The 19,692-nt window shown below is 34.7% G+C and overlaps 1 protein-coding gene across 5 annotated transcripts in view; it reads left to right on the top strand.

The window, feature by feature from the left end:
* PRR16 (proline rich 16) overlaps positions 1–16,479 on the top strand; it is a 282,622-nt gene extending 266,143 nt beyond the window's left edge. For 3 of the 5 annotated variants that reach the window (XR_013993644.1, XR_013993645.1, XR_013993646.1), the window contains one exon: positions 15,210–16,479. The gene's annotated coding sequence lies outside the window, so the exon portion shown is untranslated. The remainder of the gene's footprint in view (positions 1–15,209) is intronic. The other 2 variants (XM_081053716.1, XM_081053717.1) reach the window with 1 other exon arrangement.
* Positions 16,480–19,692: the final 3,213 nt, after the last annotated feature.

Raw genomic sequence — 19,692 nt, 5'->3', positions numbered from 1 at the left:
TCAGTTTTCTGGTTATGGATGGCAGAAAAGGAATTTTTAAACTTAATTTCCAATGATGCAAGAATTGGCAACAACCCAAACTCATTGGGAATACTCTGACCACCACCAGATGTGAGCCAGAGAGTAGCCTGAGAGATGAAGCAACACAACACACACCAAAAAACACGTGTCACAGTCATGGCAGTTTCCATGCTTTCAGTAGAGTGAGAAAACATGAACACTAAGACAGGACACTACAGAATTTGGGGGCAACTCTAATGCAATGTCATAACTTGGCAGTGAATAGGATGTTGAAGGACAAATAACACTCAAGTCATTTTGATTGTCCATACCTGAACCTTAAGTTCATATTGCTTTTCTAAATATAAGTGAATTTTATTAGGATAGTTCTTAAATATAGAATATAAATTAATGGAGAATTTAAATGCCATCTACTTATCTCTTCATCTAGCTGCTAATATCTATTTACTCTCTTACCGACCTGTGTATGTGATCTGAGAAATGCCTCAAATGGTATTCATCACATGTGAATGGTGGTGATTACTTATGACAGAATTTAGAATTTGTTGAAGAAATGAGTTTTTGTTTTGTTTGCATTTTTAAATTTTAGAATTCATTATTTCTAAAAAATATTTAAGAAGTACATGGAGTATACTTTGATGGGGATATCTGAAATATACTAAGTAAATTTGACCTCACTCTAACAAGTTCTTTTTTAATTCATTAATATAGTATTTCCCCAGATGTGTAACACTTATATAAATAAGAAATATGCACATAGTATTTTGTCAAAAAATAATTTGGGGAAATGTAAACAAAATCCAACATGTTTCCTTTAAAATATGATTATTGAAATCTCCATGCTGTTGTATTTTTAAGACTCTTTAACAGGGGGAAAAAAGTATACAGTATCTTATAAACTTATTTGTTTGTGAAACACTTCTTATTTTATTTTGTCAAACTTGTCCTGGGACTAATGTCAATTGAGCGCACTTTGTGAAGCCTCTAAGTATGTTTACTTTGTTTTGAAGTCATATGTCCAAGATATTTATTCATCTTTTCATGTTAGGGCATTAACTTAAAACATGACTAGGACCATAGCTTTACCTTAAAATATTATATAGGTAATATAATTATATTATAATATAAAATATTGTATAATGTTGTAATGTTTTTTGATATTATTATGAAAATCATTTACATTGAAAATTTGTTCAATTAAAGAAAAAAAATTATAAAACTGGAATATAATGAGGCAGAGCTATAAAAGTGGATGTCTCCTGTGGAGGTTTAACTTTGCCCCAAATGCATGTGGGTTTTATTTTTTTTTAAGTCAAAATATACTAGAAATATTGGACTTCAGAACAACAGCATCTTTGTACTTCATTCATCATTTTTTTTCTGTCAGAGTAGGAATACTGATGTAGATATAAGATGCCTTTGTATACAAGGTTTTGGTATAGTGATTGCCTCCCTCTGAACTAGAGGAATGCGAAGAGTTGTTTGGCTTAGACTTAGGTCACATGCTATATCCCGAGTTTTGAATGGATCTGTTAAATTAGGTACCTATGTGAATGAAGAACATAGTTGCCAAATCACAGTGACTTTAAAAATATATTATACAAGTTTCTTACATACAACGTGTCTTGAGGCAGATCAGGGCTGTAATGGCAGCTATGGTCTACAGAGTGCCCAATGACTTGAGTATCGTGTAAGCATGCTTCTTGGCCATCCCTGGCATAGAAAGTTCATACTAATTGTATAAAATGGCAGCCAGAGCTTTAGCCACCAAATCTACATTGCAGGCAGCAGGAAAGGAAGAAAACTTTTGGCTGAGTATGGGCCAGCTTACTTTTCAAAAGTTTTTTAACAGCTGCCACTCCATACTTGCACTTCGATCATTTTTGAACTTTGTCACATGGCCAAACATACCTTCAAGATAGGATCTATTCTACATGATCAACTGCTTAGCTAAAAATTAGGTGTTCTATTTTTAAGGGAAATAAAAAGGCTCTCTCTAATAGGCTCCCTGACACACTGGCTAAGTTTTGGGTAGGGAATATCCCCCACAATAAAGATGGAAATTATCAGGAGACAAGGCAATGAATACATGAAGCAAACATTAGTATCTAGCACACTGAAAAAAAGAATAAGAAGAAATGTAAATGAAGATACAGGGATAGAGAAAACACATGGCTTTACAAAGCCAGACTGGGGACAAAATATGGCCAAGAGGGGTAAAATATGCTTTCTATTCCGTTACCAGTATCTATAAGTGTGAATATTAGCAGATTTTTGTACCTGATGCCAATATACCCCCTAACTTGTAGATTTCCCATTACAAAACTAAAGTTAACATTTTCCATAAGAACACATATTTGCTTATACAACAGATAGTAGTGTATTCAGTTACTAACCAGCTTTTATAATGTTACTAACCAGTTTTTATAATGTTTCATTTATTTTTGAGTTGATGAATTTCCTGTTGCTCTGAAAATATTATTTTCTCTATTACTTAAGTTTGAGTATTTAATTTCTCCAAGAGGAAGTTAATTTTATAAAAAGAAAGAGGAAAACAAATAGGTAAAAGGCAGCTTCTATGATTTAACGACTTTATTGTGTACTTTTCAGCCATCTACAGAAAGGAAAAGATTTAGTTGTTCCCGTATAAATAGATCTAAACACTAGCCTTACCTGCTCACTAACTTCATGATTCCAGTCTAGAAAAATTTCCCATGAAAATATTTTTTCTTCCGAAGGATAATGCCTAACTTTATTTCTCATGTGAGAGTTTATAAAAGTAATAGTCATTACCTATGTTGAAGGTTCTCAAATTCGGCAATTATGGTCCCAGGAGACATTTGGCAATGCCTGGAAACATTTGTGATTGTCACAACTAGGGTTCTCTAAGGGCATGTTGCTAACAAATGGCCAAGGATGATACTAACCATTCTATGCTCACTGGCCTGTTTCCCCTTCCCCACCCCCAGCAAAGAATTATACAACCCAAATGTCAATAACATTGAGTTGTAAAACCCTGATCTATATGAGTTTATTTGGAAGGGAGAATACTCACTGTTAATGCTAAAGACATACTTTTAAATAAAGAGAAGTGTTACTATCGCTTGTTTCATATAATAAATGAAAAACCTGAAATGCGATTTGACAGAAAAATTTACACAAGGAGGAGGGAGCAATGTTAGCGTTTTACTTTTGTTTTGATTGAAGGTACTCTAATTCTACCTTGGAAAAATAATGCTATTCTCTAGTATTCCTCTTTTCCAGTGGAACTCAGTAGGATGTGCATGTTAACATTAGATACTGCAGACTTTAATGCTGTGACACAAAGGAGTTTTGCCCAAAGGAGGGCTAAATATCACAGCCGTTCATTTCACAGTGCTCTCCACTCTGGCTGCAACTGTTTCTCTAAGCAGCACATCAGTGAGTTAAAAGGAAATTAAAAGGAGGGGCAGAAATAAAGGGATTTAGAAGAAGGGGTTTTCAAAAACATTTTTGGCTTTAGAGAAAACAATTTACAGTCATTAGCATGAGTAAACTTCCTGCTTGCCTACGCTAATGAAAACACTGTGAAAGCAGAGATTTTTCAGAAATGCAAAAACAAACACAAAAACAAAACTGTTCTCTGAACACCATTAGTGAGGATCAAGGAGAGCCAGGGTAAGTAAACATCCACATTTTGTATAACTGAATCCTGCTACTTCCTCTGACTATGAAGTAAATATCCTCATTTAGTGTGTTTTTCTGTATTAGTGGAAAAAGACAAAGCATCCTGGTGACTGTTTTTCTAAATTGGTTCCTTTAGCATTTACATTTTGCTACTCTTTACATTCTACATTTTATTGACCTAAAGTAACTAAATATTAGAAAGTATTTGTAACTCTTTGGTTGCAAAATGGCTAATGCTTATATTGTTAATCACAGCAGGAGGAAGTGAGCAAGACAATGATTTTCATCTCGGTTTTATTTCTTGGCATGTCCATTACTGTGGCCTTCTTCAGTTGTGGGAATGGGACACAGGATGACAGCATTTCTTCTGTCAACGTGCACAAGTAACCTTAGGATTTTTCTAAGAATTAGATGCTCAGGCATCTTGTTCAGTGCTCCTGTGGAATTATCTACCACACACACACACACACACACACACACACACACACACACACACACACAGAGGGTGCCAAAAAAAGTATACACATTTTAAGAAAGGAAAAAACTGTATTAAAATTACGCTGATGGTAACCTCTTTGAGCACCTCTTGTAATTGCAGAAGTCAAACGTGACTTGTATTCATGTTTTGTTATCAGTATATATTATTACACTTTTAATACAGTTTTTTCCTTTCTTAAAATGTGTATACATTTTTTGGCACCCTCTGTATGTATGTATCTAGATATATATGTTTATATATACATATATGGTCAATGTTTTTGTCTCTTTGTAAAAAAGAAATGCATTAATATTACAAAATCATGTTTACTTATGTTCTCATTTACTTTCTTAATCAACCATGCAAAGTAGATATTATGTCTATCCCTTTTTTTTTTTTTTTAACAGAGTATGAAACTGAATCTCAAAGGCTATCTTGTCCAGGCCTGCAGAAGTGCTGTGAGAAGGAACTTTGAGCTCAGGACTCCAAAATTATGATATCACACTCATTTTTTTTAAACTTAACTGATATTAAGAGTTTGACAGAAGCCAATACTAAGGAAAGAACCACAGGCTTGCACATAATTTAGATAAGTGAATGAGTGAATGAATAAATGAATGAAGCAAGGAAGCATATATTGCATGTATATTGTAGAAGGAAAATTTTTTAAGTGATTGGGATTTGCACATAATCATAAGGTTGGTAATATTGACTAATTTATTGGATCATTTGTGACCATAATAAATAGTAGAAAAAGTTTCTAGAAAGTATTCTTCAAGATAATATTTTCAACTTGGAATCTAAAAGCATGAAAAAATACTTTTTCCCCCCATACCATTTACTCCTTTTCTATGGACAACTTTAATTATGATAGTTATAACATTTATGTAACAATAATAAAATTTTTTCAACAGGTTGACAAAAATATCCCAAAACAGGTCTGAGCTAGGCTTTTAAGATATACTTTTTAATATTCATTTATGATATACATATATTGAAATAATTATAAATATATTATTAATGTATTAAAACATTGCCACAACATAGAAACCTCATTGCTATAAATATCCTTTATAGAATGTAATTTCTATCATTATTAAAAATTATGTCACCAAACTGATTTAAACTGATTTACGTTAATTGGCAAAATAATTAAAAACACCCTTTCCAAACTGATGTGATTCTACATGGACATATACATATATAAAATTAAAAAAAAAACCAAAAAGAACAAAAACAGAAAAATACTGTTTAAGATAATAGTAAGAATATATTTTTGCTTTGTGAAGGCAGATGTTCCACAGAAAGAGAACTTCTATATTTTTATATATTTGTATAGCTAATTTTCTTACAGAATTTCACCAGAGTAATTTGTCAAGTACTTGTACATTATAGATGGACTTTACAAACTACCAGTATGTGCTTATTTTAGAGGGTAAAGTTTTTAGGGCCAGTTTACACAGTAGATAAATATTCTATTATTTCCTATAATAGAATATTTGTGTCAAAATTTTAACCAGTGGACATTTTAAATTTACTTATAAAAATGAATACAAATACAGTGGTACCTCGGTTTTCGAATGTCTCTGTTGATGAACATTTTGGTTTATGAATGCCTTAAACCTGGAAGTAAACACTTGGATTTTCTAACACGACTCAGAAGTCAAACATGTCACACAGCTTCCACTGAGTGCAAAATCCTGAGGCCTAGCTCTCGGCTGTTTTAGAACGTTTCAGAACTTGTGGATGACATTCGAAATCTGAGGTACCACTGTATTTGGCATGTACATATTTTAAGGCATTCCTTAAACTGATTTTTCTGTTACTCCTTGTATTTCATGTGCACTGCTGAATGAAAAACAAAACATAGAGCATAATATTAGTCAAAGCTGGTCAGTTGGCTGATGTTATTTTGAACTGCAATGTGAAGGCTTACAATGAGAGAGATGAAATACTCTGTTTGGGACAGACTTGCAGGGTTGGCTTCCTGGGCTTGTGACCATTGAAGTTGCACAGGGTCCTGTCTTCAGAAGCACTCTGTACTCGGGGTTTATCTTTGAATTTGTGTTTTGTAAGGAAAGTCCAATGGGGTAAATGGAGAACATGTGTGAGACTGAAGCTTCCCCTGAGGCATGGTTCCACATTCGCCACCCACTTCCCCTCCCATACCTAGAGATCACTGCTGCCCTCTTTCAGTGGAGGACGAAGCTCTGGCAGCCATGTGATGTGCTCTGAATTACAAGGCAGAACGCTAGGAGTTGGAGAGGGGTCTGCACTCAGCCTGTACCAGAAAGAGCATGACATTAAATTGAAAATGAATAAACAGACTGTGTAAGAAAGGACAAAGCTTTTTTTCTCCTGCTTTTTGAACAAGGGCCACCTGCATTTCATTTTTCACTGAACTCTATAAATTTTGTAGCTGTCCTTGGTAATTTGGGACTAATGTTATTGAATGTCACTACCTGATGCACCAGCTCAGATGAGAAGGGCAATTCTGAGGTGTATGATATTTCAGGGTATCAGGAACTTATTTTAGAAAATGATCATGTGGCCTGAAAGACTTAAATATCATGTCTCTAAACTGCAGCTTGGTCAGACACATGTACACTTACTTCATATTAACTTCAATATTGAATTAACTTCAATATATCAAGTAATACCTACAAGTTTGTTCAGTGTGTTTGGCTCATGGATGTACAGAATCCATAGGCTGTACCTGCACTGCTGCTGGGCTCAGGAAAGCAGGCAGCTCTGAGAGAATCACACTTACAATATACAAAATTCATAGATAATTCATGAGAAGAAATTAGTTGTGTCAACTTAGAACAGGATGCTGGAATTAGCAATGCCATTTTCCTCATATTAAAATAATCATTTTCAAGGTAATTTTCTCAATGTTCATAGTCTGTGGAGCATAAAATAAAAAATGATTTTTCCAGAGTGGCTAGATGTTTAATAGAACTTAAAGTTTACAACGAAGTGCATGCACAACTAGCTTTTTTCTAATTTAATGTTTTGTATTAAGTTCTATACATATATATACAATAACTAAAACAATTAAATTTATTATAATGTGGAACCACATGCTTAGCATATAAAACGTACTAAATGGGTGAAAGGAAATAATACACAGTGCTTTTAAAAATCACCTAGGTCTTTTTATCTGTCTACCAAGAGTGCCTCACCTACATTCTTTTTCAAATTGGTAACACATTGTCTATCTATCTTATTAAGAACCAGATTATGTGTAATTTTTTGCTATGTTATGATAATATGTAATGTAGAGGGAAGAGATTTTTGTTTGTCGTTGTTGTTAAATTTATTGGGGTGACAGTGGTTAATAAAATTATATAGGTTTCCAGTGTACAATTTGTAGTAAATAATTACCACCTCAAAGACAAGGGAAGTAAAAGCAAAAATAAATGAATGGGACTACATCAAATTGTAAAGCTTCTGCACAGCAAATGAAACCATTAGCAAAACACACAGGCAACCAATCAAATTGGAGAAGATATTTGCAAACAACATCTCCGATAAGGGGCTAATATCCAAAATATACAAAGAACTCATACAACTCAATGACAATAACAACAGCAACAATGAAAAAAAGAAAAAATCAATTAAAAAATGAGCAGAGGACCTGAACAGATGCTTCTCCCAAGAAGACATACAAAAGGCCAACAGATTTATGAAAAGATGCTCAACTTTCCTATTAGGGAAATGTTTATCAAATCCACCTTATACCTTTTAGAATGGCTATCATCAACAAGAAAAGCAATAACAAGTATTGGAGAGGTTGTGGGGAAAAAGGAACCCTCAGACACTGCTGGTGGGAAGGTAAATTGGTACAGCCAGTATGGAAAACAGTACGGAGGTTCCTCAAAATATTAAGAATAGAGTTACCATACACCCCAGCAATCCCTCTTCTGGGTATCTAACCAAAAAATCTGAAAACATTTTTCTGCAAATATACATGTACCTCTATGTTCATTGTGGAATTATTCACGGTAGCCAAGACATAGAAACAACCAAAGTGTCCATCGATAAATGATTGGATAAAGAAGATGTGGTATAAATTACACAATGAAATATTACTCAGCCATGAGAAAAGATGAAATACTCTCATTTTCGACCACATGATGTATTTTGCGATTATTATGCTAAGCAAAATAAGTCAGACAGAAAAATTTGAGAAACATAATTTCACTCATGTGGGTTATAAAACTGAAAGCAGCAAGTGAACAAGACAAAGAAACAAAAACTCATAGACACAGGCAATAGTTTAGTGGCTATCAGAGAGTAAGGGGGAAGGAAGGTGATAAAAGAGGGTAAAAGGGATTAATGTAATTTTTATCATTGAAAGCCCTTTGAAACATTTTTGCACCTCTTGCAGAAACTCTGCCCAACGTCTTTCACTGTATCGTTTTGTTTATTTTTGTTATTTTTTCCTAAAGGTGTGGTGCTAAGTCTTGTATTTAAAATTCTTTCTCACCAGACTTCCTTGCTGTAGGTCTATCATGACTGAGATCGGCGTATCAGTGGCACCATTCAGCGCCGACTCAGGTGATAGTTACATCTTTAAACTATATAATGAGTTGTAGGCACTGCACAATCTTCCCCCATACCTACTCCTGACCACACTTAGTCCTCTGGACATCACAGAATATGAAGCCAATGACAATTTGATAAATTCATAAATGAAAGAGTGTCTCCATATGTATAACACCCACCCTGAGCAGTTTTAGATTCAACTTGACAACCCATCTCACATGACCCCAATAGACCACACTTGATAATGATTTCATTAGAAGGATATGAGGCAATAAAACATGCCCATAGGATAATATCAGGAGATTCTCCAACATGCGAGTTCCCACAAGTGTCTAGGATAAAGTCTTTCTCCAACCCTGCAAAGTAACAAATCAGGTATGAGAGTCTGAGATCATGGGTAGGTGAGAGACCTACCCTGGCTAACACTTCCCATGTCTCAAATAGAAATCAGTATCTCGTATAGCAGCCCATAAGCAAAGAATATGACCTGTTACAAGAATGCACCACCCTCAGAAATCCAACAAGGTATTTATAGTCATTCACAGTCTTCCTAGACCAGATGCAGTTTATAAATCAAGATTTATTTTTATCGTAAGCAAAGTTGCTTAGTAATACAGCTGACATTCTTACCAGTATCAGGTTTCCATAGAAAGTTAACGCCGGTTATTTTTCTTTTCACAGAGAAGAAAGTGTTTTTGCTATCCCACTATTCACCTTAGGAAATGCTAATATTTGGGAATTTGGATTACCAAACAGACCTTAATCTGTGAGTTATAACGCAATAAAATCAAAATGACAGCTATATATTCAACTAAAAAAACTGAAAAAAAAGAATAACAAAATGTTTCTGATATGAGTAAATATTGTACAAATGCCAATTTCTGCCTCAATTAGTCTACAAATCCAATGCCAGCCCACATAATTTTAAAATTTAGCAAAAAAAAAAAAAAAACGAAAACAAAACCTCAATCTAAAATGTATACCAGGTAGATAATGAATGACTAGCATCCAGAAAAACAATCATGTATGTATGTGAATTGTTACATAGAGAAATATAGATAATTTAATAACTGCTATTGAAATGATTGGCAATCCATCTGGAGAAATATAAATTTAAATGCATAAGTAATAATATAAGTTATATTCAAACAGGATTGACAGCCCTTTTCTTTAAATGGACAGAATAGTAAATATTTTAGTCTATGTGGGCCACATTATTTGTCATAATTTGCCATAATATTTGTCATAATGTGACCATTCATCTCTGTGATTATAGCACTCAGTGAGTGGTGTAGGGGTAGCAAATTTGATTTATAGGTGGTAGTGCTGACCTTGATATAATCTGACCAGAGTCAAAATTTCCTTACCTGGAGAATGACTGCTATGAGTATCTACCTCATGGCTTGATATAATAAGTAAAGTGTGAAATATTTAGCCTACTGTTTAGATGTAGTAGTAATCTAACTTTTTATATACTTCTTATTGCTGTTAGGGGAACAAGACAGATTTTCTTTGAAATGATTATGGTGTCTTCATAGATAAAACTTCTTAATATTCTGCAGACACAGGACACATGGTACATTGTCCCATAGATAAAATATTTTAAATTATGTATACTTGTATATAATATACTTGTATATAATATATACAAGTTATGACAATTAAGTTCATGAACTTGTTGCAATGATGTTGCTAACATTTTTTGATATCAGAAGGATTATTCATTATGAATTTGTACCAACTGGACAAACAGTTAACCAAGTTTACTATTTGGAAGTGCTGAAAAGGCTGTGTGAAAAAGTTAGATGACCTGAACTTTTGGCCAACAATTCATGCCTCTTGCATCATGACAATGCACCAGCTCACATGGCACTGTCTGTGAGGGAGTTTTCAGCCAGTAAACAAATAATTGTATTGGAACACTCTCCCTACTCACCTGATCTGGCCCCCAATGACTTCTTTCTTTACCCGAAGATAAACTATTGAAAGGAAGACATTTTGATGACATTCAGGACATCAAGGGTAATATGACAGTTCTGATGGCCATTGCAGAATAAAGTTCCAAACTTGCTTTGAAGGGTGAACTAGGCACTGGTGTCAGTGCATAACTTCCCAAGGGGAGTACTTTGAAGGTAACTGTAGTGATATTCAGCAAGGAGGTATGTAGCCCTTTTTCTAGGATGAGTTCGCGAACTTATTTGTCACATCTCGTAGTATTTATAAATAAATATTATTTTATAAAATACATTTTATAACAATATGTAGTTCATATAAACAAATTTATATATTTATACTTAATAAATATATTTTATAAAGAAGAGAATTACAAAAATTCCGCCAAGATACAAATAAATATGGAAGTATGAGATACTTCTGTCAGGACATTTTGTAATATTTTAGGCTTTTCCTTAGCTTTACTTGCTGTCTTTGACATTTTAAAATCATGTTGCCCTTAGTGTGTAAAAATGTTCTCAGTCACTTAAGATGCTACTTACATAAATTAATTAACTTGACATTTAATGACTCAAAGCCTAAAAATTATCTAATATCATTCATATTGTGCATATCACACTTGGGTCTGGAAAAATTTACTAAAATGAAAATATGACCCTTGAAGTGCTTAAAAACTTTGACCTACTCCATCAAAAAGTAAAGAAAATTTTAATTAGTTTTAAACAAAGCCTTTTTGAACAGAATGAAGTAATGAATCCAACTGATCTAAGTTGGGTCAGAAAGCATTTCCATGAGCACTCAAGTCCTTGTTGGTTATAAAGGATCTTAGTGTATGTGATTTATGTTTCATTATTGTAATGCTGACTAAGTATATTTATTTAAACTTGTATAATTATGATGATGTATTACATATCGACATATTTGAAGCAAACATACAAAAATGTGGAGGTTTAAAAGATATGTATTTAAAAATATAATATAATAATGGAATTTTACAGATTTTTTAAATTGGCAAATTATATATGAAAATTTATTTGGGGTTTTCCTTAGTGGGGAAAAATATTTGAGCCTGAGGTTGGTAGATTATACGTGATATTTGATACCATATATGGAGAGGCCCGGATAGCTATAACAAATCTTCAAAACTCAGTAAGAGTTAAATGCATTTCTTTAATCCCCCATCTTAGAATTCAAACAGCAGATATAGATGTCTATTGGTTAGAATATTTTATTCTCTGCTTTTAATGTATGGTCACTGAGGGTTGTGAGGTGAATATGTGCTTCTATGAGATACCTGAAAAATAAAAAAAGCATGGTAGGACAAAAAAAGATTCATACGTAATGTTGGCTCTTATCTTGAATAGGTGGAAATTAAATGAAACTCTTGATTTAGAAAGAATAAATAGGTGATTTTGCTCTGCAGTTTGCCACTAAGAAAGCGTGTGTAGCTGGAGTTATTAGTTACTGCCTTCAGCTGATGGCTTTCCTTTGCTGTAAAATATCTTCCATATGTACTCTGTCTTCCCTGCATTGTACTCTTCACTTCCTCCAGCCACTCTCCTCCTCAGAATTCCTCAGTAAGTAGTTCCTGTTACCTTCAGTATAAAAATCTATTTTTTTCTTTTTTTTTTTTTTTTTTTACATAGTATAAAAAGATGCTTTGGCCCCTGCCAGCCTCTCCAGAAACAACTATATTTTCTCCCTTCAATATTATGCTACAGACTATTGAAGGTACCGTGCTCTCCCCTATTCCTGTGTCTTTGTCCAGGCAGTTCCCTTTATTTGAAAAACCCTTATTTCATAACTAGCAATGTATTGTTTTTGCAAAATCCAACTCATTCCTCAAATCCGCTCAAATGCCATCTTCTGTGGGCCTCTACTCCTATGCTCATTCTTTACTTCATACTTACATACATTATAGCACAAATCTTTTACTTTGATATTTGTTTGTCTCCTTGCCTTGGAGGGAAAGAGACTACATTTTTGTATTCATGGTTTCTAGAGCAGTATCTGGTCTGCAGTAGGTAGTGAATATATATTTTTGAATGAATGATAGATTGTTTCACCTATTTTATTAAGCTATAATAATGTTAAAGACTTCTATATTTCTGATTTATGAAAATATTATTGACACGTTTGATTATCTTTGCCCCAGTTACATTAATTATGTTCCTATATGTTCGCGGAAAGTCACCTTTGTATGGTTTTTCATACCTTTTTTATTTAATAGTAAAACCAAGATAATAATTATTGTAGGACTGTTCCTAATATATGACTAACAGCTTGCATACCTATATCCTTTACATATGTAGAGGTTTGTATTTCTAGATTATACAAAAATGGCACAAATAGGTAGATGCCAGTAATGCTGTTGGATTAAGTGCAGTTTAGGCCACAGTGTAGTCTTCTCCATTCCTCTATACTGATATGTTCTTGCATTTCCTTAAGCAAGTCCTTGATGAAAGATTGCTTTCTACTATTTCTCTATCTCACATAGAACATCTTTAAAGATGAGCCAGAGTAATCCCTTGATACACACACACTGACTAGTAATGTTGGGTGATTTTTCTAGTTTTATCCTTGGAGTTGAGAGAAAGAATTTTTTTTGAATGTTTGTTTATTTAAATTATTTAGTACTAGGACTTAGTCTTGGTAGTTGGAAATAACAATTCAAAATAATTCTTCTCAAACTAGTCGAATGGTAAGGACTGGGTTTATCACAGAAGGACTAAATGATTTACTCTGCTGTCTGTGTGTATACGAGGTGTGGTCAAAAACTACAGTGGATGTTTAAATAAGTTTATTACAATAAAAGACACATTGCCATTAATACCCCTCAAAATACACCCCCTCACTTCAAACACACTTATCCCATCGTTCTTGCCACTTTCCGAAGCAGTTCTGGAAGTCCTCCTTCATGAGTGTCTTTAGTTGCTTTGCTGTGGCTGCCTCAACGTCCTGAATCCATTCAAAACCTTTTTCTTTCATGGTCATTTTGACTTTGGGGAAGAGCCAGAAGTCGCACGGTGCCAGATCTGGTGAATAAGGTGAATGAGGACACACCGTAATGTTTTTATTTGACAGAAATTGCTGTACCAGAAGTGATGTGTGACACGGAGCATTGTCATGATGGAGGATGAAGTAAAGACACTCAGGAAAGAGAACTTCCAGAACTGCTTCAGAAAGTGGAAAGAACGTTGGGTTAAGTGTGTTCGAAGCGAGAGGGAGTGTTTTAAGGGGGATTAATGGCAATGTGTCTTTTACTATAATAATTTTTTTTATTTAAACATTCATCATATCTTTTGATCATACCTCATATTTGTGTGTCTGTATTGGAAAAAGCACCATGAACTTAGGGTTCACCTACCCCCAAATGAAAGGGTTAAAATGAGATTCTCAGATGGACTTTCAAGGATTAAAAGTACACTTAAAGCCATCACTCTCTGTTTGACTTTTCTATTAATTTACTAATCAATTAATTATGGTACCAGATTTGTTTTAATAACTTTCTGAACCAATTATAGTAAGACATTGCATAAATATTCCTTATTATATCCTAACTTAATGAGGAAGCCATAGACACACTCCACATTAGGAGTTGTTCAGCATGTTTGATATTGGGTGAGAAGGATGAGAATTATTGCTAGGTTTCTTTTTGTTTTTAAAAAAAGTCAATTAAAAATATGGATATAATTATTTTAAGGTTCTAATTTGAAAGTATTGCAGATATTTGTGATGTAAAGGAAGATATCTCTTTACTCTGGCACTACAGCTGCATGAAGGAAAATAATATCCCTTTGGCATTAGATAATAAATTTAGAGTATATAGATTGCAATGAAAGATTACATTGTTCAAAGTGTTTTAAAAATTTTTTCTATTTTAAATGAAGTCTCTACCATAATAAAAATGATTTCTTGATTAACTATTTTTGAGGGAGACACACACATACACAGACACACACACACACACACACACACACGGTGCCAAAAAATGTATACACATTTTAAGAAAGGAAAAAACTGCATTAAAATTATAATACTCAATGTATACTGATAACAAAAGATGAATACAACTCATGTGTATACATAATTCTTGGCACCCTCGGTATATATATATATATATATATATATATATATATATATATATATATATATATACACACATATGCATGTATATATATATATTCATAGTTTACAGTCTGAAAATCTATGAAAAAACTTGAGAAGTTGGTATATTTATAAGTGAACAAACATATCTGAAGTTTTAAAAACTGTCAGAGATAAGAGATTTTAATTGAAATATAAGCATACTATTAAATTTTGATGAATCCCTTGTTATTTTTCTATATGAATTTAAATGGAATATATGTTTAAAATATGTTTATACGTTTAAAATAAAATTCTTGATAATTCAAACAATTTTAAATTATGTATACTACTAACAAATGATTGCCTCCTCCTTAATACATTGTATGTGTTTTTGTTGAACTATACCTTCTGTTTAAACTGATCTTTTGTCTTTTTTTCCTTCTTCTGACAGCTCCTTCAGGTCTTTATTTGGAGGCATGTCAGCTCATTTTTCTCACTTCAGATTCATCATTATGACTTCTTGAGGCCAGATCTAATTTTGAAATAACCAGGAACCTGTCCATCTCAGAGCAGCAAATCCCTCAACTTTGGAGCACAAATGATCACAGATACGGTCTGCATAAAATCATCTGCCTCTAGTCTGACAGCCATGAGCAGAGCCATAGGGGCAAAAAAAAAAAAGCCACAGCCTTAAATCTCTGCACTCAGAAATTATCAAGAAGATTAAAAAAAAAAAATAGATGAAAAGGACTAAACAAGCAAGCCAACAACAACAACAACAACAAAACATTTTATTTCACCATGAAAATAGATATTCCCAGATGTGAACCCACACAAATTTATATTCAGCAATTACCCTAGTAAATTGTAAATTGATATTATCATTTGGGAAGGTGAAAGTACAGGGATAGGAGGTATCTCTAGTCAGAATTACTCACCATTGCAAATATGTAGACAAAAAGAAAGTGAACAAACAAGGAGCATTGCAACAATGAACAGTATTAGGACAGAATGTTGCTGTTAGAGAGAGAGGATGTTTGCCATCTTGTGTATACCCTTAAAGCCATAATGGAATGACAGCATTGTTGTCAATTGCTTGAGACCTTTCTGCATTCACTCCTTCACTTCATATTGGTTGAGAGAGGGGGAAGGTCAGTTCTTACTGATTACTTCTCAATGCACTTCTAATATTTGCACTGTCACTTCCATTCAGGGTAATGATGTGTGCTATTATTTGCACAGATGGTCCCATGCGTTTTGAGACCACAACAAGCAGTTTCTTGCAAGAGTCCAAAAAGGAAATATTTAAGAATTCTGCAGACATTGATTTCTCTTCTATAAAAATCAGTTATCTAAAAAAAAAAAAAAGAAAAAAAAAAGAAAAAAAAGGTCTTGTCTCAGATTAAGAAACAACTACAGAATAATAATGAAAAAGCATTAGTGTGGTCAAATGAATGAAAAAGGGATCAAGTTTTTTCTTTTTTAAATGAAGGTCATTTTATATCATTAACAGCCAAGAAGTCAAATATAGTGAACTGTACACTAAACGTTTGAGTCGAACATCTATTTGTTCTCTTAATTAAAAAAAATCATTTGTAATTTGTATTTGACATATAACAGTTTTTTATAGTCATTTATCTATGCTTCATGGTAAAATGTACCAGACAAACAAACAGCATTTTCAGTTTATTTTTCTAAATAAATGTGTTGTTTGTATTATTTGTAGTTGCTTATTTGATTTGGTTTTAATCACACAAAAGATAAGTTTCCTATGGTTTATTAACAGCTTTTATCATATTCATTCATTCAGAAGTAATGGAAGACTGAAATTTCTAATATTTCTGTGGAATAAAATTGTGCTATTTCCTAAACTCTGAAGAAGAAATGATATATTTTCACCATGACTTTCTTGTCAAGGGTTACTTTAATATTCTAGTTATACTAATTATGTACAGTTTAACATATGAGATCATTGCTAGAAAACAAAGTTTGGGTATTGTATGAGAAAGGATTTTCTCCCTGTTCTCTTGCTGAAAATCTGCTCTAGGAGGTAAAAATTAGATAATTATTTTAAGCCATTAATCATACCCAATGAGACCTCAGCAGAAGTCTTCTGAGAACTTCCATCATTGTATTATACATCAAAATGACTAAGCAAGCATATTGGAACAAAAGTGCAACTCCATCAACAAAGGCTTACTTAGTGTCAGCAAAGGCTCACCAGCTGGAGTCAGTATTTATGATCATTGCTACCACCAATAAGTAGTGTACAGCTCAAATTGTGGGTTTGTTTGTTTGTGGAGGCATAATTGACATAACATTTTTTTTTTTACTTTTAGATGTACAACATAATGATTTTGTACTTGCACATATTGCAAAATGTTTACCACAATCAGTCCACTTAACATCCATCACCACACATAGGTACAATTTATTTTCTTGAGAACTTTCAAGACTCACTCTCCTGGCTACTTTCCAATATTGAATTCAGTGTAATTAACTATAGTTATAGTTATACTTGTGGCACTCTGGAGGTGGCTAGGACAGAGCACGAAGACAGTGTCAGCCTTTCCAAGTCTCTGGAAAGAATTATAGTCAGCCCTTGAATGTGTGTTTAATGAGAAGCCTGCTCCTCAGGTGCAGCTAGAATGGTAACTAAGTCTTGTATCCCAGAAAGACTTAGTTGCTGGGTCTATTGCATCTTGCTGTGTCCTGTGGGTGGTAGTCATATTAGAACCCTTTCTCCCGTGTCTATAGTCCTGTGAGGCCCAGGAGCATAAGCCCCACTAGCCACCAGAGCCAGGCCATGGAGAGGTGTCTCCTGGCAGCAGCTGCAAAACTGGGGCACCATACAGGGCCTAAGTGTCTTTCTTGGACACATCTGTCAGCAGCAGTGAGGCAGAGGGCGAGCTCCAAGATTGTGTCCACCGGCCTCTTTGCTCAGAGTCCTCCACAGCCCCCGGTTGTGGGCCAGACCGGAAGTCTGCTCCTCAGGCCAAATCTCTGACAAGGAAATAAGTGTCTTTCTCAGAAAGACTAAGGGCGTGTCTCAGTAGGAGGTCGGTGGTGCCCTAGGGCCGGAAGTCGGCTCAAGACTCCCCGGGATCCTCACAATCTCGCGAGACGTGGATCCACGCCCCGCCCCCAGTCACCAGAGCCCGGGGAATGAGAGGCGTCCCCCTGGCAGCCGTGGCAAAAACCCACAGTGGGTCATGTGCACATGTGCCTTTCCGGAAGCTACTGGCACTTTGGAGAGTGACAGAGGGAGAGTGTATAGTTGGCACCCACCAGGAAAAAGAGGAAAAATAGCCTGGCATTTTTTTTAAAAGATGGCGCCCGCTGGCGTGAACGCAAAGATGGCGCCTGCCGGCTGGAAGGAGGCAGAGGGGGAGCAGAAAGATGGCTTCCGCGGGCACCTGCACTGAGCCTGGGGCAGGTGAGTCCTCCATGAGCCGTTCCTCAGTTCTTCTAGGCGTGTGGGCCTTGTGGACATTGGTTTTCAGAGCTAGATGTTTGGGGGGACTTGTTTCCCCCAAATAGGTGTTAAAGGTTGGAGTGGCCAATGTGGGGTTCAAACCCTTCGCTCTTCGGGGAGAAGCTCAGAGTTGAGTTTCCTCCTCGTGGGGGTTGACGTGCTGGGGTTGGGGTTTATGGGGAGATTTTGTCCCAGCCACGCCTACCCTCTTTCATCACGCGGACCTTCTCTTGTTATCCTGATGCACAGGAGGTGCTCAGGTTCCGGGATTTTTGTTCAGAGGAAGTTGTTCATATGGAGCTGCAGAATCAGTGTGTTCAGGGGAAGAGGTGAGTCCTGCATTTTCCTATTTCATGATCCTGAATTGGAACCACCAAATGACTTCAAACACAGTATTTTGAACAATGGAAAAAAAAATAATAGGTCATAAGGTTTATTCCCAAACTGTGATCCGAATCCAAATTCCCGTTATGTTATTCTGCACACTTAAACTGATTTACTCTCTGGAATCTCTGTGATACTGAGAGCATCCTGTAACATAATGAAGAAGATTACTTTGTCATGCACGGTTTGAACCTCTGAAAATCAAGACATTGTACATGAAAATAATCCAGCTAGGAATCAAATTGCCAGTTTCTGTGGGATGTTAGTTGAAGTGTGCCTGGATTCCTTCAAATTTTAAAAAAATCCATGCAGATTGCTTCAAGATGTGAATTATTTGAAATCATAAATAGGAAGCTCAGATTTGAGCTTCCATTTTTATTCCAAACATCCATCAAGAATGAATGATAAAAAAATTACAGTTTTTCACTTTATGAATATACTCAACTATTAGCAGTGCTATATCTGCTGTAGTCTGTGAAAAGCCCTTAACGATTTTTGCAAAGTGACCTTATCAGGCCTGGTCTTCAGCAGGAAAACCCTGGTAGTAATTTACAGAGTGAATTTGGGGGCAGAGGAGATGGCATGCAGACCAGAAAAAAATATCTAAAATTTTCTTTGAATTTAGTTTCTTTATTGTCAACTTTAATTACACTTACTTTCTAAGGTATTTAACTTGCCCATCACTTTATCGTCTTTTGTCTTCTGCAAATTTAAGTTTACCCTTTATCTTCACAATTAAATATTACTGTTACAAATTCTATTAAACCATATTCAGTTTCCACTGGATAGTCTTACTTACAGATTTTTAAAATTGAACCATTAGGTACAGGCCTAGTTTATTTTATTGAGCTTCACAGATGTCGCGTATTTTACAAATTGAAGGCAAGACACTCCACCAGCAAAAAGAATACTGTGTTTCCCCCAAAATAAGACCAGGTCTTATATAATTTTTGCTCCATTAGGTCTTATTTTCAGGGAATGTCTTATTTATTCATCTGCAACAATCTACATTTATTCCATTCCAGTCATGTCATCTTCTTCTGGAACATCGTCATAACGTACTAAATGTGTCCGT

This window comes from Rhinolophus hipposideros (genome assembly GCF_964194185.1).
Source record: "Rhinolophus hipposideros genome assembly, chromosome: 7".
Lineage (NCBI taxonomy): Eukaryota > Metazoa > Chordata > Mammalia > Chiroptera > Rhinolophidae > Rhinolophus > Rhinolophus hipposideros.
This window is presented reverse-complemented; position numbering and strand designations above follow the sequence as displayed.